This window comes from Manis javanica, chromosome 3 (assembly GCF_040802235.1).
Source record: "Manis javanica isolate MJ-LG chromosome 3, MJ_LKY, whole genome shotgun sequence".
NCBI classification, from domain to species: Eukaryota; Metazoa; Chordata; class Mammalia; order Pholidota; family Manidae; genus Manis; species Manis javanica.
In genome coordinates this window covers 83,552,169-83,578,925 of record NC_133158.1, presented here as the reverse complement: position 1 = coordinate 83,578,925, position 26,757 = coordinate 83,552,169, and the positions used below count along the sequence as shown (strand labels likewise).

General features: G+C 34.1%; 1 long non-coding RNA gene across 1 annotated transcript in view; it reads left to right on the top strand.

Moving 5' to 3' along the window:
- The window catches only part of LOC118968977 (uncharacterized), a 259,357-nt gene extending 250,001 nt beyond the window's left edge, over positions 1 to 9,356 (top strand). The window contains exons 3-4 of the long non-coding RNA XR_012128723.1: positions 2,509 to 2,630; positions 9,251 to 9,356. This is a non-coding gene — a long non-coding RNA (uncharacterized lncRNA). The remainder of the gene's footprint in view (positions 1 to 2,508; positions 2,631 to 9,250) is intronic.
- Positions 9,357 to 26,757: the final 17,401 nt, after the last annotated feature.

The following is a 26,757-nucleotide window of genomic DNA, read 5'->3' as shown; positions in this document are numbered from 1 at the left end:
GTAACTGTTATTTCACCACTTCTCTTCTCTTTTCTTTCCCACTATAGAATTTATCCTTTTTTAACAAATAAAATGATATATTACTGGAGATTCGTATATGTATTCACATACTTAGTTTATATACATATATTCAATCACTATCTTTTAAAGTGTATAAACTGAATTTAGAGAAGTGAAATCCACAGGTTTTTTTTTTTGGCTAGTCAAAATCATTTTCTCCCGGGTTAATGTTTCAATGGGAAGTATATATTCAACACATTTTTTTAAAAGAATGAAGGCCTTTGTTATGTAACACTGTTTTCTAGACATAATAGACCTAATGAGGACTTAAAAGCTCCATTGAAATACCTTGATAAATATTTCATGTATATGAATATATAAGCATACATAGTTATGTATCTCATTTATGGGTTATATATATATATATATATGTGTGTGTGTGTGTGTGTGTGTGTGTGTGTGTGTGTGTGTAATGTATATATATTATACAACCAGTTTACTTATATAAGTAGAGAGAATCAGAACTGTTACTGTGAGTTTAAAATATTTCTTTCTGTTTAAAAGCATGACAATTTGTCTTTCAGTGTCTTATTATCTCAGAATGACTGTACATTCTATACATTCACTTTTCTTCTGTTTGGTTCATTAAAATAATCATTTTTATAACTAGAAGTTGTTTAATTAGTAAGATAATTCCTTAGTATGATTATTACTCTGTTTTCAAGGAGTCTTAATATGCCTCATTTTTTCCCTATGGATTTCTTTTTATTTATTCTATCATTTTATAAAATAGAGATAATTTATTTTTTAGGGAAATTTAAAAAAATTGTTTTCAGCACTAAACTATGTTTTCTACCTTTATCTTGCATCTACTTACCACTTCAGCATTTTATTAAAAATAATAATAATAGTAATAATAAGGGAGAAATGTGGGATTCACATATAAATCAAGTATAAAAATCAAACGAATAATCATATTTAACCTGATTGTTTATAGTTCATGATGCGTGATCAAAACCAAAAGCTTCTGTGATGACTGCCTTTGCACTGTTCACCATGTAAGAACTTATTCACTATTTAAGAACTTGTTCACCATCTAAGAACTTGTTTGTTATGCTTCAGAAGATTGGAGACTTGAGAATTAGGCTTGGGGTGGATTAATGATTGTGCATTGAGTCCCCTATACAGAATTTTATTGTTGTTAACAACCATCTGATCAATAAATATGAGAGATGTCCTCTCAAAAAAAAAAAGGTCACATACTGTATGATTCCATTTATAGCATTTGCAAAAACGCAAACTTTACAGATCAGTGGTACCAGGGCTTAGGAATAATGGGGCAGAGAGGGTTGGGTGTGGCTATGACTGAGTAGCAGGAGAGATCTTTGTAGCAGGGAATTGGTTCTGGCTTTCGGTGAGCGTCATTATAGGAATCTATGAGGGTCATTATAGGACTCTACAGGAAATTGAACTACACATACACATTGTGCCCATGTCCATTTCCTGGTTTTGGTATTATAATATAATTATATAAAATGTTATTCAAGGAAACAGAGTGAAGGCTACATGGTGCCTCTTTGTACTACAGTTTGCAACTTCTTGTGAATTAATAATTATTTCCAAATAAAAGGTTTTAAAAAAAAGTAAATAAATAAATAAATAAATAAATAAAAATGAAAATTGTTTTAATTTCTAGGCAATTTTGGGATAGGAACATGAAAAAAATCCTACTATGACTCATGGTTTGAGGGGAGTAAGGATGCATCTTATATAAGCTAAAAGAAAATATCTGTACTATTCACATGTACTATTGTGAAAAAATTTGAGTAATGCCTGAATCTGGTATCACATTTGCTAACTGCTATTTTCTGGGATTTTTCTAGGAACAATCTTTCTTTCTAGGAGCAATTTCTTTCCACTTCCACCATAAAAAATTTTTAAAAACCCACTTAGATAAAGAAAATATAATTATTATGTTTTAATAGAGTACAAAACAACTGTGGTTTGTGCATCTTTGCATTCATGTAGGTTATTTTTTAAACATGTACTTAATATATTCATATATAAAACATCATAAATATTTACATTGTTAAAATAGTGCTGATGCTACTTATAACACTTTTCCTTGCAATTAATTAAATCTATGTACTTATGATACAATGACATAGTTCAGCTATTGAATACTTAAATAGTCTTTCAAACTTTTAAATTTTATAATACAGTATGTTATTCATTAAATGGGTCTGGGATGGATGTGAAATTTCTGAAGCATAGAAATGAGTGAATACCCATTACACAACTCAACTACTAGAACCTTATCAAAGCCTATGACTGTTCATGTGTGTTTTCCCAATTGTCGCTCTTTTGCACAGAAGTAATATACTGAATTTTGCCTTCATCCTTTCCTTAATTAGTTGTTAAACAAGATATACCTACCATTGTGCTGGTGTATCTTTTTACAGAACAGTATAAATTTCACCTTCTCTTATATTTTTACTGTCTCATCAGAGAGAAACCTCAAACTGTTTCCTTGACACAACTGTCAACAGCGTTTTTGGTTAGATATTGATATGGAGAAACATGTAATATTTGGAAGGCAGAAGGAAAAACCTCATCAATCTCCAAAAAGAGTAAGATTTTGCTCTGTATGTACGCCTTTTAACATAAGTCATCTGTTTGATTTGGCTACCAGCCAATGAGATCACAAACATTTCTTGAGATTTCTGCAGCCCACTGATATTCTGAAGCCAATGCAAATTTCCCTACCCTTTGCTTCCTCACCCTTCAAGGGATTCTGTAAGCCTTTAAATTCCATTGTAGTTCCTCAGGGAAGGGTGTTACCCACATGTGGTGAATCCCCAATGAAATAGATGAAACTGAAATAAGTAAAGAGAAAGGATAGATTAGGAAAAACCCTTTTTTTTATCCTCACAGTGATGGCCAGCTCCATCTGTCCCCTCTGGCCTCTACTGGGGCTCTCTCCTCCCTTGGTCCCCACTAGCCAAGTCCACTTAGTGCTCTGAGTCTCTGCAGCTATTATGCAAGCTCACTTTTTCACCCACCCTTCTGGGAGGAACTCCACTGGTGGGTCCTTGGTGACTGGTAGATGGCCAGGCCAATGACACACCAAGAACAGAGGGGAGCAGAAAATAGCCATTATCTCTCCACTGCTTGCCCTTGAGGCTGTGGGAGGTTACAGAGGTAAATACCTATTAATATGTAAATGAACTAAGGCTTGGCAGGAGATTCTGAAAATTCTGCAGTTTTTCCCACATCCACATATTAGTCTCTTTCTAACCCCTGTAAATAGAGAAGTTCTAAGTTGCTGTCTGAACCTCAGTGATAAAGAATGTATGCATGAATCCAAAAAATAATGTAATTTTTTATTTTATTTGCTTTTGAACCTTAGAAAATGGTATCTAAGTGTAAATTGTCCTATGTGACTTGCTTTTTCAATATTAAATGTCTCATCTATGACATTTTATGCAGATGTTCATTATTAATATTTAATGTATACTCATTGTATGAGAAGAGCACTATTTTTCATCCATTTTTTTATACTGATAAACATTTGAGGTGCTTTTATTTTTATTTTTATTTTGTTTGTTTCTGCTAGTTTAAGCAAAGTGGCTAGGTACATTCCTAAGTCTGTTGGTGCATGTCTACAAGAGTTTCTCTAGAGAACATATATACAGATGGAATTACTAAGGGGTATCTGCATTTTCAACTTTAAGCAGTGGATCTATTGTTTTCAGAATTGATTCCAATGAGATTATATTAAAAGTAGCTATCTCTTCTATATTTGCCTACTCTTGGCATTGTAGATTTACTTCTTTATTACCATCTAATGGATTTAAATAGTATCCCATTGTAGTCATAATTTGCACTTCCTTAATTGTTAATGAGGTTGAATAGTTTGCCTATTGTTATTTATTTTAATTTTTTTGTGAGATACTTGTTAACATGACTTTTTCAAAGCTCCCAATAATTTTTTTTCTACTATGTATTAATTTGCTGGAGATCCTTCTTTTCTCAGAATATGATCTAATTAAAATATATTGATTTCATGTCTCTCCCATTTTGTGGTTTGCCTTTTCATCTTTTTTATGTTCTTTGAATAAGATAATTTTTTTGCAGTTAGCTTTTTATGTCTTGTTTAAGAAAACTTTCTCTAACTCCACAAAGATATCCTCTATTCTTATTAAAGTTTTAGATTTAGATTTTCATTTGTTTGATGTATTATATACCTTCTCATCTCTTCTCCATGTCTTTTGTCCTTTTCTTCATATACTCAATCTCTTTATCTTTCTCTAGTGCATTAAAGATGACTGATTGTCTCATCAACTAGGATAGTCTTATATTAAACTAATAAATTAAATTTTTAATTACCATGATCATTTTACTAACTTCTAAATGTATTATGCTTGTGTTCAAGTCACACTTATTATTTTTAATGTTATATTATTAATCCACTACATAAGTTTATTTTTTAAACATGTTAAATATGTGTATTTCATATTACAAATTAAAATTTCAAGTATCTAAAATCTTTCATGATCTAAATATTTTATGTATTTTTTCTGACACTTATGGTGGTTTGTTTTATTTTGTTGGATACAATCTGAGAGTATTTTGAGAGTCCAAACTGAGGAATCTTAACTCCAAATAGGAATGATTTTTTGTTGTTGTCAAGGTATCATTGATATACAATCTTATGAAGGTTTCACATTAGCAACATCGTGGTTACAACATTCACCCATACTATCAAGTTCCCCCTAACACCCCATTGCAGTCACTGTCCACCAATGTAGTAAGATGCTATAGAGTCACTACTTGTCTTCTCTGTGCTATACTGTCTTCCCTGTGAGCCACCTACATTATATGTGCTGATCATAATACCCCTTAATCCCATTCTGCTTCCTTCTCACCTGCCCTCCCAAACCATTTCTGCTAGTCCCTTCTTGGAGTCTGTGGGTCTGCTGCTGTTTCATTCCTTCAGTTTTGCTTTGTTGTTATACTCTACGAATGAGTGAAATCATTTGGTACTTGTCTTTCTCCGCCTGGCTTATTTCATTGAGCATGATATCCTCTAGCTCCATCCATGTTGTTGCAAATGGAAGTATTTTTTTCTTATAGATGAATAATATTCCATTGTGTATATGTACCACATCTACTGATGGACATTTGGGTTGTTTCCATATCTTGGTTATTGCAAATAGTTCTGTGATAAACATGGGGTGTGTATGTCTTTTTGAATCTGGGATCATGTTTTCTTTGGGCAAATTCCTAGGAGTGGAATTCTTGGGTCAAATGGTATTTCTATTTTAAGCATTTTGAGGAACCTCCATACTGCTTTCCACAATGGTTGAACTAATTTACATTCCCACCAACAGTGTAGGAGGGTTCCCCTTTCTCCGTATCCTCATCAGCATTTGTTGTTGTTTGTCTTTTGGATAGTGGCAACACTTACTGGTGTGAGGTGATATCTCATTGTGGTTTTAATTGGCATTCCCTGATGATTATCGATGTGGAGCATTTTTTCATGTGTCTGTTGGCCATCTGAATTTCTTCTTTGGAGAAGTGTCTGTTCATATCCTCTGCCCATTATTTGCTTTTTGGTTGTTGAGGCGTGTGAGCTCTTTATATATTTTGGATGTCAACCCCTCATCGGATCTGTCATTGATGAATATATTCTCCCATACTGTTGGATGCCTTTTTGTTCTGCTGATGGTGTCCTTTGCTGTATAGAAACTTTTAATATGATGTTGTCCAAGTAGAAAGAATTTAAATATGCTCTCAGTAATAAACCAGATGCGCTAACTAGCTGAAACAAATCTAGTTCTCTTCTGGGTTTGACTTAGTATAAGAAACTCAATTTAGTTTCTCCCACTGTGGTGTTGTTCTTAGAGGGTCAGTCTCTTGTTCCCACCACATAGAAAACATTTATTTCTGGAGTTTCATTATTCTTGGTCCAGTTTACTATGCCTTTCCTTCTTTTCCCTTGATCTTTCTTGCATTCTTACTTTTTCTCTTCCTTCCCTCTTCCCCTCCCTCTCTCTCTCTTACTCCCTCCATTTCTTCTTCCTTTCCTCCCTTCCTTCTTCCTTTCCTTTCTATTTATAAGGACCTTGGATTGTATTAGTAAGTTACTTTGAACTTAATAATACAATAAAATCATTTCATTTCAATTTACCCAGGAGCTATTCATCTTAAAATCATCTTCAGAGGATCCTTTCAACCATACTGCTAGGAATATAATTCCTCAATTACCTTATGATAAAAATATGATACTGCTTTTATTGCACACTTTGCATACAAACAAAAAATAAACAAAATTATTTATTTTTTTGTAGCAATAATAATGCTATTTATTGAGATTTGCTGTATGTAAACACTTGGCTAGATTCTGAATATGGGAAGAAAGTGATTAATAACTGGTTCTTTGGCCTGACTTTTAGCCACAGAAATGTAATTAAGAGAGTGGCAAAAGGATAGTTGATATGGCAAATGATTAGATGCAAATGACATATATTAAACTACCAAAGAGATCCATGTATAGAAAATAATTACTATCAGAGCTTTTCTTGGAATCTTAGAAAAGACAGATTCTTCCCTTAATGATTTTTGAAGTTTTGGGAAAAAATAGTGAAACATTAGACTTAAATTGCTCCAGATGCCAAAATAAATCCAGAGTGAAATGGAGAATAAATATAAAAGGAAAAAGTTAAAATATTTAGAAAAAAAAACATGGACACATGATCAAAAAATTTGAAAAATAGAAGGAAGTTTCTTGTGAATTCAACTATATTTATTTAGTTCTATATGTTCATCACATTGCATTATGAAGAAAGTAAAAATATGAAACTGGGAGAAGATATGTATAACATGTAATTTAAGTTAAATCTACCTAGATATACCTAAGGTACCTAATGATACCTAAGTATTTAAAGAACTCCTAAAAAAGGAAAAAGGAAAGAACATAGAGAAAGTAAAAAAAATAGTCCAATAAATTTATTTTAAATACAAATTGGTACAATTCTCAGGAGAGGAAACACAAGTGGCAAATAATGCATGTAAATATAGGTTCAGCTGTCTTAGTGAGTGTGTAGTACAAACTGAAACCACAACCAAATCATATTTAAAATGATCACTTAGCAAAATATTCATCAATATTAAGTGTTGGAGAAACTATGGAGTAATTAGAGTTCTTATATAATTTTAGTGAGACAGTAAATGCGTACACATAATAAAAATAATACAGTGGAGAATGCTCCAACACAGTGACCTAGCCAGTCCATTCCTAGATCTGTATTGGGCAGCAGTGATAGTCAAAGTGTTTGACTACTGACTCAAAGAAAGTAATATTTCCCAGGTAACACACATGCACCCAGACACACACACATAACTAAAATTTTAATCGAAAGAGAGTAAACCTTACTACTGACATTTTATTTTCATATTTTATGTTCTATTATCTGTCATTTCCTCTATTCCATTTTATTCTTTTAAATTATGTTTATGACTATTAAATTGATTCAGCAATCCACAAATTGGCCACAACATCAATCTTGGAAATCATTTTCCAATAGAGACTATCGTATCCGCAAAAACTCATACACAGCAATGTTTAACAACAAAATCCCATGGGCAGGGATGTTAAATATACAATAACAGGGTAGTGGATAAAGATTTGGTGTTTTTGTTCATGCACTAAAATTTTATATAACAATAAAAAATTGAACTGAAACTACATATGTCCATATGGATGAATTCCAAGAAAATAAAAATTGTATAGAAAAAGTGAAAAACAGAATAAGTTGCCATTTACAAAAACTCAAGTTTATTTAATATCTGCAAATATGTTTATTGACAATAAACAAATATGTAAAACTAAGGAAAACCAATTAAATGAAAAATGCAGCATGAAGTCTGGAGTTTTGTAGGTGGCAGGAAGAACAGAAAGCATAGGTGTGATGAGCAAAAGTGCTGCAATTGCTAAAGGTACAGAGGATGTTAAAGAGAATGCAAAATGCTATCAAGCTGATTAATGAGAAGATATTTAATTTTTATTAAATTAATTAACTTAATTATAAATTTAATTATTATGTTAATTCCCCACTTATAATTAATATAAGTGGGAAATGCCATGAATAAAGGGGGGCATATATAAGGAAAGATAACTCACATCGCATGTCATCAGGGCAATGTAAATTTTAAAGTAACTATAAATTATGTACAATCCATCAATCTTATTCCTGGGTATTTACCCAAAGGAATTGAAAACTATGTCCATGAAAAACTTCCACACAGATGTTTATAACAGCTTTACTTATAATTACATATGCAAGCCACCAAGCTGCCCTTCAGCAGGGGAATTTATAAACTATTGTATGTACAAACAATGGAGTATTATTTGATGCTAAAAAGAAATGGCTATCAAACCATGGAAAGACATGTTAGAACCTTAAATACATATCACCGAGTGAAAGAATTCAATCTTAAAAGGCTGCATACTATCTAATTTCAACTATAGGACATTCTGGAAAAGGAATAGCTATGAAGGAAGTTGAAAGAAAAACAAAATCGGTGGTTATCAGGAGTTAGGGAAGAGGGAAGAATGAATAGGTGAAGCACATGAATTTTAGGGCATTGAGCTCTGTGAGAGTACAATGGTGTATACACATCATTATACATTTCTTGGTGTACAAACCCAGAAAGAAAGAGTCTGTTAAAACAAATAACATACATTATATGACATACTTAGAATAGGCAAACTCAGAGAGACAGAAAGCAGAATGAAGTTTATCAGGGATTGGGGAGAAGGGGGAATTATGTAATGGGTGCAGAGTTTTTATTGAGGATGATGAAATTGTTTTGGGCACAACACTATGAATTTATGTAATGCCAATTGCATAGTTATGAACAGTCAAAATGATAAATATATACATTTTTGATAAAAAATACAAAGCAAAAAGAAAAAACGGAGTCAAAGATAATAGGTTTGCATTTCTAAAAATTACTTCAAAAAATTTGACAATGAAAATAGTTAACAAGTTATTTATAATGACATTTTATATAAGAAATTCACTATTCAGGAAATTCAGAGTAAAATAATGAAAGCATTAAGAGAAACATCTTTGGAGTCATCTGATGTTTTTTTTGGAAATCAGTATGGAACTAGGTGCCAAGTACAGTGAATCCAACTGCAAATTTACACTTCTTTTTTCTTTCTTTTTTTTTTGGTGGACAGGGCAAAGAAAGCACTCCCTGAACTATTCACAACATATTTTGAGAAATTGGCTGCAGTTGTTTGCTGTTTGTTTCTAAAACCCATCTTTGTGCCAGGTAAACTCCAGTTTTAAAATATTGAATGGGTAAATAAATTTCTCATCATGTTATATCATAATTTCTCTTTTTGGAATTTAAGAGGTCACTACTATCTATTGATTACTTACATATTTAATTTTTAAATTGCTTAGAAATTATAAAAGGACTCCTAAAACTCTAAAAACAGGCAAATTGTAAGAGAGATATAAGATAATGAACAAACAGCTAACGCAATACTGTTTGTTATTATTATTATTATTGCATATAATCCACAGAAATTTATACTAATTAGATGTGCCCATGTTTTCTGTCACTTGCTTTGTTTGTTATTTTATTCTGTATGTACATGTAGGCTGTTCTCTTCTCAGGACTACAAGGAACACCCAAATCATTTTACAGATTACGCAAAGTCAATCATTTTACAGATTACACAAAACAAGACCGGATATCCATAAAATTACTATTTAAGATATGTGGTGTATGTGAAATCACTTTGGGCACCGTTGGGAAACTTCAGTGCGATAGAAGCCATGTATTAATAAAACAGAAAATCACACTTAATGAGGGACCTATATGACAACTGATTAAGAAAGACACTCTAGAGATACTAAGGTAAAGTAGGAAAACAAAGCAATAACTTCAAATATGAGTATGTCCCAACTAAGAGAATAGTAGAAATTTATAATTAAACTTTGAAGAGATGTTCTTCCAACAGTACTGACCAGATCACTTGTTAATAAGATCCCATTTGATATCTCCAAAAGACTTTTCTGTTTGTTAAAATCTGAGTAAATTTCTAAAGCCTATCTGGAATAAAACCCAATATTATTTGTAACATTATTATGGGGAAAAATTTAAAAAAATACAGATTATTAAAGTTGAGGGAATAGGCATTGCTCAGGTTTTAAAATATATCATGAAATTGCAAGAGTGCAGTTAATGATTTTAAGGAATGTGAACGCAGGTTAAGGGGTTAAAACAGGAAACTAGAAATAAAATATATATCCAGGTTTTCTGTTGTGTGTCACCACAGACAATAATATTGGATAGTTAACACATAGATAAGAATCTCTTGGTTATTTAAAGGCATATCAGATTTTAAAAACACTCTTGGACCTTCCAGGAAAAAGCAGGTGCTAAACGTTCTGCCAATCTTTTACATATGTTGATCGGCTTAATGGAGTAATTTAGTATTGCCTGCCAACAACCACAAATTTGGTTCTGGCATAGCTAAAGGCTTTCTCACATTTCTTATTGCAAATAAAAAGCTTAGTTAATTCTTAAGCAACTTCCAGGTCATGAGTACATAAATTCCTAATATGTTTCAGAAATAGGACATAATTCAAGTAATTTTCAAGGCAATAGCAAATTGTTTCAAAAAGTAAACAAGAAAGAATACCCATTTAGACTCAGCATTGTTTCATGGCACTTGAGATTGAAATTTCATCCCACATCTGAAAAATCACTAAATTTTTTTCATGCTCCCAGAAACTGTTGCTGTTTTCTGCCTTTATACATCTGAAAATTGTCCTGATCATTTTTTTTCATTTTAAGCTATTTATCACATTTAAAGTGATGCACCATATAATGCTTTTGTGTTTTAATATTACCTTAGAGTTTTAAAAAATTTAATTTTTGTATATAAACATAAAGTTATTTTTATTGTTGGGCAGTTGCATCTGAGGAGGTTTCTCCCTGTACACTAGGTGAAATCTCAACCTAGATAGGGGAGGGTTCTTAAGTTTGATAGAGAAATAATTCTTGAACAGGTCACATGAGTGTAGATAAGGGAGGGCTTCATTAAGGTGAATAGTAGCTAGTGGTAGCAGCCATGCAGGCCAAAGAAAGCAAGGAAGAACAGAGGGAGGAAAGGGAAGCTTATTGAGCTCCTCCTCAGCATTGGGCAAATCCTTTGCCAACTCCTAACATCAGGGTCGCCTGGCATCCAGTGTCTGGCACTTGAATCTACACAGCAGGGGAACTAATTCCCTACCACCACAGGACTTGGGGGAGCTGCAGAGTCTAGATGGAGTGAGATTATTATCTGAGAATTTACCAACACATAGAAAGGAGATTCTTGGGCAAGCTACTAAAGAGCATGATCGTACAGCTGCCCTCTCCTTCAGGTCACACAGGTGATGGGAACTTGCAATTCCAAATCAGAAATCTGAGCAGCCCTTCCCTACTTGTCTGAAATAGGACAGAGAGTGAAGACTTGTACTTAAGTCTAGAAAGTGGAATGAAATAGTGAAGTAACAAAGTCTCTTACTGCTGGAAGAGAGCTGAGACAAAAACTCAGTGAGTTGAGCAGTAAGAAAACTTTATTTAAGGCGAAGTACACACTTGAAGAAAGCAGAGTGAAGTCAACCTCAGAGTGGAGGTATGTTTAAATGCTTAGGATTCTGTCTCTTACGGCTTTCAAGAATGTGGTAAAGGGCCAAGGGGGAAAGCTTGGCCTGTGGTCTCATGATGTTTATCTCTGGTGGGAGACATTATATCATCATACATAGTCAGTTCTCTAGATATTCTGTAAGATAAACTTAACACAAGGAATTTATTGATCCCATTCTTCTCCAAGATAGTGTTTACCCTCAAGCAGTGGGGCATATCATTTAGGACATCTTGCCCTGCCTTGAGATAAGGTAGGTTATTGGTTGATTACCATAAAATAGGTTAGGAATCTTACCTTCTAACTCCCTGGTTTTTAAAATGGAGTATAGGCCTTAAGATGGAGCCCTCTGTTCTTTCTGTACTATATATATATATATCTTGGCATTATCATAATAGGCAGGAAAAATTAACCATGATGCTTGTCCTAGGTCCCTCCCCTGTCTCATTTTGACTTCTAAGTCATTAACTTTTAAAATATTAAATATATTCTTTCCTCTAACATAACTGGGTTTTTCTTTCAGATCTTGTCATTCATTCATGTGACACTTTCTCAGAGAAAAAAACAAAACAATCATTTAAAATAATAGGCATCCCATTTATATTAATTTTATATATATCTATCTCTATATCTATGTATCTACTAAGCCTACTTTTAATTAGTGTAAAAAATTAAAATTATTTCAAGAAACCAAATCTTGCAGTAGATTAAAAACAGTAGCAAGCTAATTTTCACCATGCAGACTAAGAATTTGAGCTGAGATTTGATCAATGCTTTGAAAATTATGAGAGACTTTTATGATAGTAATTATTTATTACCAAATGATAAGCGAAAAACATAATTTTGATGAGAGATCATTTGAAAATAAGGCTTTATCTTTAGTGAAGTTTGTAAAACAGTGCAGTGGGTTATAAAACACAGCTGTGGATGCTTCCCATATGGAAAATATTATAGAGATAAGGTTGGTTATACAATTAAGAAATGTGCAAGTATTTAACAATTTAAAAATGGAAGATTATTTTCATTATTACTTTCATGATCCCATTAAAATGTCTAATCAGAGATGAACTTTTTAATCTGATATAAAAAGACAGAAATAACTGATCTATTTTTGATTTATATTAGACTTAGTTTTAAGATCCAAGTAAAAATGAATGTAATGTGCTAAACTGCTTCATAGACTTATATGTAAATCTGCCACTTGAGCAGAGCCAAGACGGTGGCATGAGTAGGACAGTGGGACTCTCCTCCCTAAAACATACGTATTTTTGAAAATACAACAAATACAACTATCCCTAAAAGAGAGACCACAAGACACAGGACAGCAGCCAGACTCTCATTCACACCTGCGAGAACCCAGCACCTGGTGAAAAGGGTAAGATACAAGCCGCATCCCAGCGGGACCCGAGGCCCTTCACCCCAGCTCCCAGTGGGAGAAGAGTAGTTAGAACGGGGAGGGAGAGGGAGCCCAGGACTGCTAATCACCCAGCCATAGCCATCCACCCCAGAGCGCAGACACATAGTGCATGCATGGGGTGCTGGAAACTAGGGAAGCAGGACAGTAAGACCTGTGAGCAGGTCCTGAAGCCGGTGCCCTGTGACAAAGAAAAGCGAGTGCTTTTTGAAATTCTTAAGAGACAGGGACCCCACCACTGGATGGAAGCATTCTGGGTCACAGTCCAGAAGCTGTAAATTCCAGGGAACTCTGGGTGCACTAACCCCCTGGACAACAGCTTTGAGACCCCTCATGGAGGTAAATAGCCAAACAGCCCCCCATCCATTACCCTCCAGGGCCCCGCCATAGCAGAGCAGCGGTCTGAGGCTGGCCATGCGCACAGCAAGGGAGCCTCCTCCATACCCACCAGCGAGATACAGAGACCCAATCTACAAGCAATTGCCCATCACAAGCCACTAGGGGTCGCAGTTGTCCCAATAAAGAAAGTCCAGGAGCCAAGTGGAAAGAGTCTTGACAGTCCCAGCTAACAAACAAGTCAAAAGCTCACCACTGCACCTATCAACATGAAAAGGCAAAAAAATTTGATGCAGACAAGACTAACCCAGACAGCTTTGACAGCTTCTACATCTTCCCCTGATTAACCAATCTTCCTGAAAAAGATTTCAAAACAAAAGGCATAACCATGCTGATGGACTTGCAGAGAAATATGTAAGAACTAAGAAGGGAGAATACCAAAATTAAACAATCCCTGGAAGGACTTCAAAGCAAAATGGACAAGATGCAAGAGACCATTAATGGACTAGAAAACAGAGAACAGGAACGCAGAGAAGCTGATGCAGAGAGAGACAAAAGGATCTCCAGGAAAGAAAGAATTTTAAGAGAACTGCGTGACCAATTGAAATGGAACAATATCTGCATTATAGGGGTACCAGAAGAAGAAGAGAGAGAAAAAGGGATAGAAAGTGTCTTTGAAGAAATAATTGCTGAAAACTTCCCCAGACTAGGGGGGAAATGGCCTCTCAGACCATGGAGGTACACAGAACTCCCATGACAAGGGATTCAAGGAGGGCAACACCAAGACACATAACAATTAAAATGGCAAAGATCAAAGACAAGGACAAAGTATTAAAGGCAGCCAGAGAGAAAAAAAAGGTCACCTACAAAGGAAAATCCATGAGGCTATCAACATACATCTCAACAGAAACCCTACAAGCCAGAAGAGAATGGCATGATATACTTAATACAATGAAACAAGAGGGCCTCAAACTAAGAATACTGTATCTAGCACGATTATCATTTAAATATGAAGGAGGGATTAAACAATTCCCAGACAAGCAAAAGTTGAGGGAAATTGCCTCCCACAAACCACCTCTACAGGGCATGTTACAGGGACTGCGGTAGATGGGAGCACTACTAAGAAGAGCACAGAACAAAACACCCAATATATGAAGAAGGGAGGAGGAGGAATAAGAAGGGAGAGAAATAGAGAATCATCAGACCGCATTTATAATAGCTCAACAAGCGAGTTAAGTTAGACAGTAAGATAGTAAAGAAGCTAAACCTGAACCTTTGGTAACCACAAACTTAAAGCCTGCAATGGAAATAAGTTCATACCTCTCAATAATCACCCTAAATGTAAATGGACTGAATACACCAATCAAAAGATACAGAGTAATAGAATGGATAAAAAAGCAAGACGCATCCATATGCTGCTTACAAGAGACTGATCTCAAACCCAAAGACATGCACAGACTTAAAGTCAAGCGATGGAAAAAGATATTTCATGCAAACAACAGAGAGAAAAAAGTAGGTGTTGCAATACTGGTATCAGACAAAATAGATTTCAAAATAAAGAGGGTACCAAAGATAAAGAAGGACATTACATAATGATAAAGGGCTCAGTCCAACAAGAGGATATAACCATTATAAATATATATGCACCCAATACAGGAGCACCAACATATCTGAAACAAATACTAACAGAAATAAAGGAGGAAATAGAATGCAATGCATTCATTTTGGGAGACTTCAACACACCACTCACTACAAAGGACAGATCCACCAGACAGAATATAAGTAAGGACCCAGAGGCACTGAACAACACAATAGAACAGATGGACCTAATAGACATCTATGGAACTGTACTCCCAAAAGCAACAGGATACACATTCTTCTCAAGTGCACATGGAACATACTCCAGAATAGACCACATACTAGGCCACAAAAAGAGCCTCAGTAAATTCCAAAAGATTGAAATCCTACCAACCAACTTTTCAGACCACAAAGGCATAAAACTAGAAATAAACTGTACAAAGAAAGCAAAAAGTCTCACGAACACATGGAGGCTTAACAACACGCTCCTAAATAATCAATAATCAATGGATCAATGACCAAATTAAAATGGAGATCCAGCAATATATGGAAACAAACGACAACAACAACACAAAGCCCCAACTACTGTGGCATACAGCAAGAACAGTCTTAAGAGGAATGCATATAGCAATCCAGGCATTTTTAAAGAAGGAAGAACAATCCCAAATGAATGGTCTAATGTCACAATTATCGAAATTGGGAAAAGAAGAACAAATGAGGCCTAAGGTCAGCAGAAGGAGGGGCATAATAAAGATCAGAGAAGAAATAAATAAAATTGAGAAGAATAAAACAATAGCAAAAATCAATGAAACCAACAGCTGGTTCTTTGAGAAAATAAACAAAATAGGTAAGTCTCTAGCCAGACTTATTAGGAGGAAAAGAGAGTCAACACAAATCAACAGTATCAGAAACGAGAAAGGAAAAATCTCAACAGACTCCACAGAAATACAAAGAATTATTATTGAGTACTATGAAAACCTATATGCTAACAACCTTGGAAACCTAGGAGAAATGGACAACTTCCTAGAAAAATACAACCTTCCAAGACTGACCCAGAAAGAAACAGAAAATCTAAACAGACCAATTACCAGCAATGAAATTGAAGAGGTTATCAAAAAACTACCAAAGAACAAAAGCCCCAGGCCAGATGGATTCACCTCAGAATTTTATCAGACATACAGGGAAGACATAATACCCATTCTCCTTAAAGTTTTCCAAAAAATAGAAGAGGAGTGGATACTCCCAATCTCATTCTATGAAGCCATCATCACCCTAATACCAAAACCAGGCAAAGACCCCACCAAAAAAGAAAACTACAGACCAATATCCCTGATGAATGTAGATGCAAAAATACTCAACAAAATATTAGCAAACCAAATTCAAAAATATATCAAGAGGATTGATCATACACCATAACCAAGTGGGATTCATCCCAGGGATGCAAGGATGGCACAACATTCGAAAATCCATCAACATCATCCACCACATCAACAAAAAGGACAAAAACCACATTATCATCTCCATAGATGCTGAAAAAGCACTCGACAAAACTCAACATCCATTCACGATAAAAACTCTCAACAAAATGGGTATAGAGGGCAATTACCTCAACATAATAAAGGCCATATATGACAAACCCCCAGCCAACATCATACTGAACAGCGAGAAGCTGAAAGCTTTTCCTCTGCTATAGGGAACAAGAAAGGGATGCCCACTCTTCCCACTGTTATTCAACATAGTACTGGACGTCCTAGCCATGGCAATTAGACAAAAAGAAGAAATACAAGGAATCCAGATTGGTAAAGAAGAAGTTAAACTGTCACTATTTGTAGATGACAGGATATTGTACATAAAAAACCCTAAAGACTCCACCCCGAAACTACTAGAGCTAATAATGGAATTCAGCAAAGTTTCAGGGTACAAAATTAACAGACAGAAATCTGTGGCTTTCCTATACACTAACAATAAACTAATAGAAAGAAAAATCAGGAAGACAATTCCATTCACAATAGCATCAAAAAGAATAAAAAACCTAGGAATAAACCTAACTAAGGAAGTGAAAGACCTATAACCTGAAAACTATAAGACACTCTTAAGAGAAATTAAAGAGGTCACTAACAAATGGAAACTCATCCCATGCTCCTGACAAGGAAGAATTAATATCTTCAAAATGGCCATCCTGCCCAAAGCAATATACAAATTCGATGCAATCCCTAACAAACTACCAACAGCATTCTTCAATGAACTGGAACAAATAGTTTAAAAATTCATATGGAAACACCAAAGACCCCAAATAGCTAAAGCAATCCTGAGAAGGAAGAATAAAGGGTGGGGGGGGATCATACTCCCCAACTTCAAGCTCTACTACAAAGCCACAGTAATCAAGACAATTTGGTACTAGCACAAGAACAGAGCCACGGACCAATGGAAAAGAATAGAGACTCCAAACATTAACCCAAACATATATGGTCAACTAATATTCGATAAAGGGGCCATGGACATACAATGGGTAAAGAGTCTCTTCAACAGATGGTGCTGGCAAAACTGGACAGCTACATGTAAGAGAGTGAAACTGGATCACTGTCTAACCCCACACACAAAAGTAAATTCGAAATGGATCAAAGACTTGAATGTAAGTCATGAAACCCTAAAAGTCTTAGAAAAAAACATAGGCAAAAATCTCTTAGACATAAACATGAGTGACCTCTTCTTGAACATATCTCCCCGGGCAAGGGAAACAAAAGCAAAAATGAACAAATGGGACTATATAAAGCTGAAAAGCTTCTGTACAGCAAAGGACACCATCAATAGAACAAAAAGGTATCCTACAGTATGGGAGAATATATTCGAAAATGACATATCCGATAAAGGGTTGACATCCAAAATATATAAAGAGCTCACATTCCTCAACAAACAAAAAGCAAATAATCCAATTAAAAAATGGGCAGAGGAGCTGAATAGACAGTTCTCTAAAGAAGAAATTCAGATGGTCAACAGACACATGAAAAGATGCTCCACATCGCTTGTCATCAGAGAAATGCAAATTAAAACCACAATGAGATATTATCTCACACCAGTAAGGATGGCTACCATCAAAAAGACAAACAACAACAAATGTTGGTGAGATTGTGGAGAAAGGGGAACCCTCCTACACTGCTGGTGGGAATGTAAATTAGTTCAACCATTGTGGAAAGCAGTATGGAGGTTCCTCAAAATAGAAATACCATTTGACCCAGGAATTCCACTTCTAGGAATTTACCCCAAGAATGCAGCACTCCAGTTTGAAAAAGACAGATGCACCCCTGTGTTTATTGCTGCACTATTTACAATAGCCAAGATATGGAAGCAAACTAAATGTCCATCAGTAGATGAATGGAGAAAGAAGATGTGGTACATATACACAATGGAATATTACTCAGCTATAAGAAAAAAACAGATCCTACCATTTGCAACAACATGGATGGAGCTAGAGGGTATTATGCTCAGTGAAATAAGCCAGGCAGAGAAAGACAAGTACCAAATGATTTCACTCATATGTGGAGTATAAGAACAAAAGAAAACTGAAGGAACAAAACAGCAGCAGAAGCACAGAACCCAAGAATGGACTAATAGTTACCAAAGGGAAAGGGACTGGGGAGGATTGTTGGGAAGGGAAGGATAAGGGTGGGAAAAAAGAAAGGGGGCATTTCGATTAACATGTATAGTGTGGGGGCGGGGCACAGGGAGGGCTGTGCAATACAGAGAAGACAAGTAGTGATTTTACAGCGTCATACTATGTTGATGGACAATGACTGAGAACGGGTATGTGCGGGGGACTTGGTGAAGGGGGGAGCCTAGTAAACCTAATGTCCTATATGTAATTGTAGATTAATGATACCATAATAAAACTATTAAGAAATTTAAAAAATTAAAAATAAATAAATAAATAAATAAAAAATCTGCCACTTGATATAATTCTAGCAGCAATCACTTGGGATATGTCAGTGAACAATAAACACAGATTATCTAGTGATTGGCTGGAGTTGGCAAATCCTAGCTTCTAAGAACAAATTGTTAAATATTTTGGATGTTTGCAAGCCAGTTGTTGACTGCAATCAGCCATGGTAGTCATATTTATATGATGGAAATCATGAAAACAATTCAAAGCAGTGTTGTTGTTTTTTTTTAAAGAACTAATTTACCACACATTAGATATCCCTTTTCTAGAGAGACAGATGGTAAACAATTGCATAATAAGTAAGTGTATGTTCGGTGGTGGTAAGAGGTATAGTTAAAATAATAGATACCTGAGTTGGGATTATGAGTGTGGTAGATGAGCAGTTTGCAGCATTAAATAGGTTAATGAGGGTAAGCCTCATTAAATTAAATCATAAAGTTTCTTAGGGCATTACCCATACAAAAAACTTGACTGTTCCAGACGCAGAGAAAGTATGAAAGTAAAAAAAAGATCTTGGTTTGAGAGATTGCCTGGTACAGATGAGGAACAGCAAATAAACTGCTCTAACTGGAGCAGAGTGAGCCAGGCAGAAAAGGAGAAAAAGCAATCAGAGAGATAATAGGGTCAGATCAAGTCATCTGGAGGCAACCTGCAGGGTTTCAAGCAGAGCAACATGATCTAATATGTTTTTAAAAATAACTCGGCTTCTGTGTTGAATGTGGAAACAGCATGTGGCAGGAAAGTTGACAAAACTAGAAGGAAGACAAGTCTGTTAGGATACATCACATTAATCCACATGAGAAGGAAAAGCCGCTTACAACAAGGTAGGAGCAAGTGGACTTGCTGAGATGTCTTTGAATTCTAGATATATCTTAGAACTAGAGCAAAGGATTTAGTGGTGGCAATTGCACAGGCCTTCATCACTATTAACTAATCATTTAAAGGTAGATATTTGGAAAAGTTAAAACCCCATCATAACTAGTGAGTTGCCCTTGGTGCAAAAATTAAAATACATAGTTTATTATTATCCTGTGAGCTAGGCTTTCACATGGACTACAGTGTAATTTTGGAATTTTACAGTTCTTTTAAAAGTAGGTTAACTTTTTTTTTTTCAGTTTATGTGAAGAGTTAAAGATATCAGTTTAACTTTTAGCAAATTTAAAGTTTTATGTGTTTCTGGTATCACATGCCATGAGATGGTCTTATTCATCAGAAGTGCCACTAGCACCATAATTAACATAACTACCACTAACCTGAGGCCATTAAGATGCAGTTTGCTTCACATTGGATATCTTTGTATTATTCATCTTAAAGTCAACATATGTTTTTTGCTAATGAATTGAAGCTATATGAGATTTCTAATTACTTAAAACTAAGATCTATTTTCTTTCAAGTCCCTGACTCTACTAATAGAAATCTACTTCAGGGCACATTTCAAGGTACATTAGACACCATCAACTTTATGCATATGATGTTTCCATTATGGAAACATTAAATGACACCCTCTTCAACCTGAGCACAGCATCTAGTCTCTGTAGAAATTAGCAGTTAACAGAAATCTTTCCTATAGATGTAACAGATGAACTGTGTCTGGATTGATGAACATGAAATAATCATTATTTCATACATAAAATGATAGTTCAACCTTGAGAGGACCTCTGTGTTCAGATAATAACTTGCTCTATATACTTGAGAAAAACTAGACTCTAGTGATGATGTGATTTGAAGGAATCAGCTTAGATCATTTTTATCCATCAGTGTTCCTATATGATTATCTGTAATATTAGCCATAATTCTCCTGATGATTTCCTTGGTGGCATATTATAATTATATATCACATGAGAGATACTTCTATGATGTTTTAAAATAAATTTTAATGTCATAAAACTAATCTAAATAACAAAAGTCAAATATGTTTTTTCTTGTGATTTGTAATTGAAGTGACATATAATTAGTGAAGAGTTTTAATTCTAAAATTATCTCATAGAGTATATGTATCAGATGATTATAACTGGAAGAGAATTTTAGATGTCACATCAAAACTCTTATTTAAGGGATATGGTAACTAAAACTAACTGAGGTGACATAATTTGCTTAAGGTCATGCATACAGTAATAGCATTGGAATTAAATTCATCTTTCATGAGTCATATTCTTTGCTACTGGAGACATGCCATATAGTGCCTTCTTGATTTCACTATCATTTCTGAATTTGTCTGAGGAATCACAAAACAATGTTCTATTAAATAGTTCACATCAAAATATTATTTGATGTGGAGGAAAATATTAAGGATTTTAATAAAACATTTCAAAAGAACAACTAGTATTTTGAAAGACATTTTAAGAATTACAAGTGAGATGATACAAAATTAAGGATTATACTGCATGTGTTAATGACTATATCTTGAATTATTCCTTTATACAATTGTTTTGCGAATGATTATGTTGTATGTGAATGAATTACTTGAAGAATTTTTAAAATCTAATAATAACTTTCAGTCAAAGTCAATATTTTGGGAGATTTGACCAAATTAATTGTTTATGTAATATCATAAATCAAAACTGAAAAATACAATTCATATAAACAAAAACAGAGATAGTGTACAATAGTGTTGAGTTGAACAATTAAATATGTATTCTGTGCATATCATAAACAGTGAAAATTAAAGGATGCTGACTAAAGGCCGTAAATTACAAGCCCATAGCTAATATACTCAATGGTGAAAAGCTGAGTTGAAAAAAAGTTTTATTCAACAAAGTATTGAAAGTCCTAACCATAGCAGTTAAAAAAGAAAATAAATGAAAGGCTTTCAAATTGGAAGGAAGAATGATATGGTATTATGTATAGAAAACCCTAAAGAATCCACCCAAAACTGTTAAAATTAATAAATGAATTCAGTAAAATCACAAGATACAAAACCAATATACAAAAATCTGTTGTGATTCTATACACTAATAATTATAAGAAAGAGAAATTATGAAAACAATCACATTTACAATTGCATCAAAAAGAATAAAATACATAGGAATAAATTTAACAAAGGAAGTGAAAGATCTGTACACTAAAAACAGTAAGACACTGATGAAAGAATTCAGAGACAAGTAAATAGATAGTCCATGTTTATTTACTAGAATAATTAGTATTTTTAAAATGTCCATTCTACCCAAAACTATCTGCAGATTCATTGCAATCCCTATCAAAACTACAATGGCATTTTTCATAGAAATAGAACAAACAAACCTAAAGTTTGTATGGAACCATAAAAGACCCTGAATAACCAAAGAAATCTTGAGAATGAACAAACCTGGAGGCATTACACTACCTGATTTCAAACTACATTACAAAACTATTATAATAAAAATATTATGGTATTGGCATAAAAACAGACCCATTAGATCAATGGAACAGAATAGAGAACCCAGAGATAGACCCACATATGTATGGTCAATTAATTTATGACAAAGGATGCAAGAATACATAATAGGGAAAAGAAAATCATTCAGTGAATGGTTTTGGAAAAGCCAGAGTGACATGCAAAAGGAATGAAACTGGACCACTATTTTATAATAATTAAAAATTCAATTCGTAATGGGTTAAAGATTTGAAGGTAATACCTGAAACAATAAAACTTCTATAAGAAAACACAGGCATCCAACTCCTTGACATTGGTCTTAGGAATGATACTTTGGATTTGACACCAAAAACAAAGGCAATAAAAGCAAAAATAAGCAATATTCAAACTAAAAAATCTTCTATCAAGCAAAGGCAAACATCAACAAAATAAAAAAGTAATTTACTGAATAAGAAAAAAAATTGCAAATCATATATCTGCTAAGAGGTTATGTCCAAAATATATAAAGATCTCATACAACCCAATAGCAAAAAGACAAATGATTGCATTAAAAATGGGCAGAGTATCTAAATAGAGAGTTTTCCAAAAAGACATATGGTGCCAACATGTGCATGGAAAGATGCTCAACATTATGATCATCAAAGAAATGCAAATCAAAACCACAGTGAGGTATCACCTTGCACCTGTTATAATTGCTATTATCAAAAAGACAAGAAATAAGAAGTGTTGGAGAAGATGTGGAGAAAAGAGAGACCTTGGTCACTGTTGGTGGGAATGTCAATTGGTGTAGCCAAGTATGGAAAGAGTGTGAAGTTTCCTCAAAACATTTAAAATAGAATTAAAATGATTCAGCAATTCCACTTCCAGGTGTTTATCCAAAGGAAAGAAAACACTGACTTAATAAGATATCTGCACCATGTGTATTGCAGCATTATATACAGTAGCCAGAACATGAAAGTAACCTAAGTGCCCATTAATCAGTGAGTGGACAGAGAAATTGTGTTGTATGTACACACACACAAACACACACACTCTGAAATATTATTCAGTGAAAAGAATAAAATCTTTCCACTTGAGACAACATGGATCGACCTTGAGGGACATTATGCTAAGTGAGATAAACTGGACAAAAAAAGATAATGCCAAATGATGCCACTTTCATAGAGAATCTAAAAAAATATCATAACCAAAAAAGCCAAGCTCATAGACACAAAACAGAAATGGGGTGTTGAGGGTTAAAAACTACAAACTTCCAGTTATAAAATAAATAATCTATGGGGATGTAATGTACAGCATGGGGACTATAGTTAGTAATACTACATTGTATATTTGAAAGTTTCTAAGAAAGTAGATCTTTAAAGTTTTTAATCACAAGGAAAAAAATAATTATAACTCTGGTGAAGGATGTTAACTAGACTTATTTTGGTGATCATTTTGCGATTTATACAAATATCAAATCATTTTGTTGGAAACTTGCAAGAAGTATAGTGGTGGGTGACTCTCAACACAGACCACTAACAGGGCCTTTGCCTCAATTGCCTGCACCTGGAGTAAAGTTCTCATGATTAAGCTGGAGTATGAGGGTAGAACACAATGGATTGCAGAAGAAAATAAAGTTAAAAAAAAAAGCCCACACCCAGAGGATCCTTGAGTTTCCTTCACCTCCCATGCCTCCCTTAGTGCAAAGTGCTCCAAGGCTCCCTGTGCTGAGGTAGGACAGGCAGCAAGACCCAAGTTTCTTGGTGTTTTACAATCTATGGAGTAAAGCCACCTCCCAGATGCAGTAGTACTTCAGGCCAGTGTTTATTTCTTATGTCAGAAGTTTAGATATAGCCTATGTAAAATCAGTGAATCACTGAAGTCATAATTACTAAAAGTTTATTGTACACACCCCGAGTTTGTAAAATGGGAGCATTAGAACCAAAACATGGAATGAGGATCAGAGGTATATTATGATAAAAGCAGTTAATATAGTGAGGAAATAGTGACTGTTTATTTATTCAGACTGTTTGGTTATCACATTACAATGTTCTTAAATGACAGGGAATTGGTTAGGTTACCTGATATCAACCTTGGGAAACAGTTCACATTTTGCTTATGATTTCCAGAGGCATAAGCAAGACATAACCCAGGTCAAGTTAGTCTTTCAAAATAAACTAAATTAAGCTATGTACAGCTAAACTGGTTTTGCCTGCTTAAAGGATTATCAAGGTTGGTCTCCATTTGTTTCTAATTTCAATACTTATCAGGTAACGGGTGAGGCAAACGGGCAGGAAAAAGGCAGCAAACCCTTTCTGAACTGGCAGGATTTGCATAACAGTCTGCAAGTTCTGGAAACAGAGCTGATTTTAAGAACCAGTGGGGTTTTTCTGCAAACCTAGGCTGCTAGTATGAATGCACAAGATGGAAATAAGCCAGGGGAGGCTGCCTAGCAGCTTGGCCTACTGAACACCTGTAGCATCTGAGGTGAGAGTGGGGAAAATGGCACAGAGTGGAGCTCTTGGCCTTGAGATGGGTGCAGTGTTCTGAACATCAGATAAAATGCATATTCTCAACACTCAGTGAATGCTTGGTAACTTGGTCCTTGGTCTCCCTAACAGTAACAAACTTGAGAGATAATATTGACTCTATTAGCATTTTAAATATGATATATACATCAATTTGTTGATTCTTGATAATTTTCCTACTAAAACTCAACAGTCATATTTTTCTTCTTACTTTGAAAGAATTTTAAACATATTAATGCTGCAAAAATAGCACCATATTTTTCTTGAATAACTTGAGACTGTTTTTGACATATGTCTTCTCTCCCATGAATACTTTGGTATGAATTTCTGACAAATAAGTATATTTTCTTGTATACCCATTAATACAGCTATCAAATCAAGAAATGAACAGTGATCCATCACTATCATGTAAACTATAGGGCCCTTTTAAGCTTCCATTGTTGCTGTAATGTCTTTTACACTAATAAGATGCAATTCAGATTACACATTCTATTTTATTGTCATGTCTCGTTATCCTCCTTCAATCTGTAATAGTTAACCTGTTGTTTTTTGATGTTCTTGACTGTAACATTTTTGGAGACTATAGGCTAGTTATTTAATTGTGTCTTGATTTGAGTTCATTGAATACTTTATTAGGTTCAGTTTATGCATTTTTTGCCAGAAATATGACATGTGATGCTGTGTTCACATTACTTCTGGTCAGTTAGTTATGAATGATTTTAATTTGTTCCATTATTATGTTAAATTCAATCACTTAAGTGGAGCCTGACAATTTCTTTATGGTGAAGTTACTCTTTTTCTCTTTGTGAGAAATTTTTAACATCAGAGGTATAATTTACCATAAAATTCATCCATCTTATGTGTACAATTCAATGACTTGTTATAAATTTACAGAGTTGGGAAACCATCACCATGATCCACTTTTATACAAGAGTATTTTCTAAAACAGTCTCAAGTTATTCAAGAAAAATATGGTGCTATTTTTGCAGCATTAATATGTTTAAAATTCTTTCAAAGTAAGAAGAAAAATATGACTGTTGAGTTTTAGTAGGAAAATTATCAAGAATCAACAAGATCCATATGCACATCTGTAGTCAGTTCTCATTCCACCCGCTGCTGAAAGCGACCACTATTCTACTTTTTTTCCCCTAAAGTTTTGTCCTTCTAGATATTTCTATGAAATCATACAAGATATAGTCTTTCTGGAAAAATTCTTCAAGGCTTGAAAATATCCTGTTCTCAAACTTTCTCTCCCAACTTTAAGTACTCATTGATGGTTAATAAGTCTTTGTTCTTCTTCTGAAGATGTATTTTTCAATATGTATTCTCATAATGACAGTTAATCATGTTTATACAAGCTTAGTTGCCTTCTACATATAATCTTTGGTATGTATGTTCAGATCTTCTCTCTATAATTGGTTTTCTATTTCCATTTGTTGAATTTTAAGAATTTTTTATATATATCTTGGATCAAGTCCTTTATTAGATAAGAAAATTGCAAATATCTTCTCCCATCCCATGACTTGTACATATTTTAAACAATGTATTTTGTAGAGAAAATTTGTAATACTAACAAATCCAAGTTTTCATTTTTTTCTTCCTCATAGATCATGCTTTTGCCTTTGTATCTAAAAATATCACTAAACCTCAGGTTATATATATTTTTTCCTAGATTCTATTCTAGATGTTTTATATTTTTGTCTGTTAATTTTTCTGTATAGTAAAGGTTGTCACATAAATACATGTATATGTATTTGTATAGTAAAGGTCATATATATATATGTATATATGTGTGTATATATATATATATATTATTTATTTATATTTTTACATATCAATATCTAATTGTACCATCACAAGTTTTTGAAACGACCATCTTCTCTCTATTGAATTACCTTTGCACTTTTGTCAAAGATC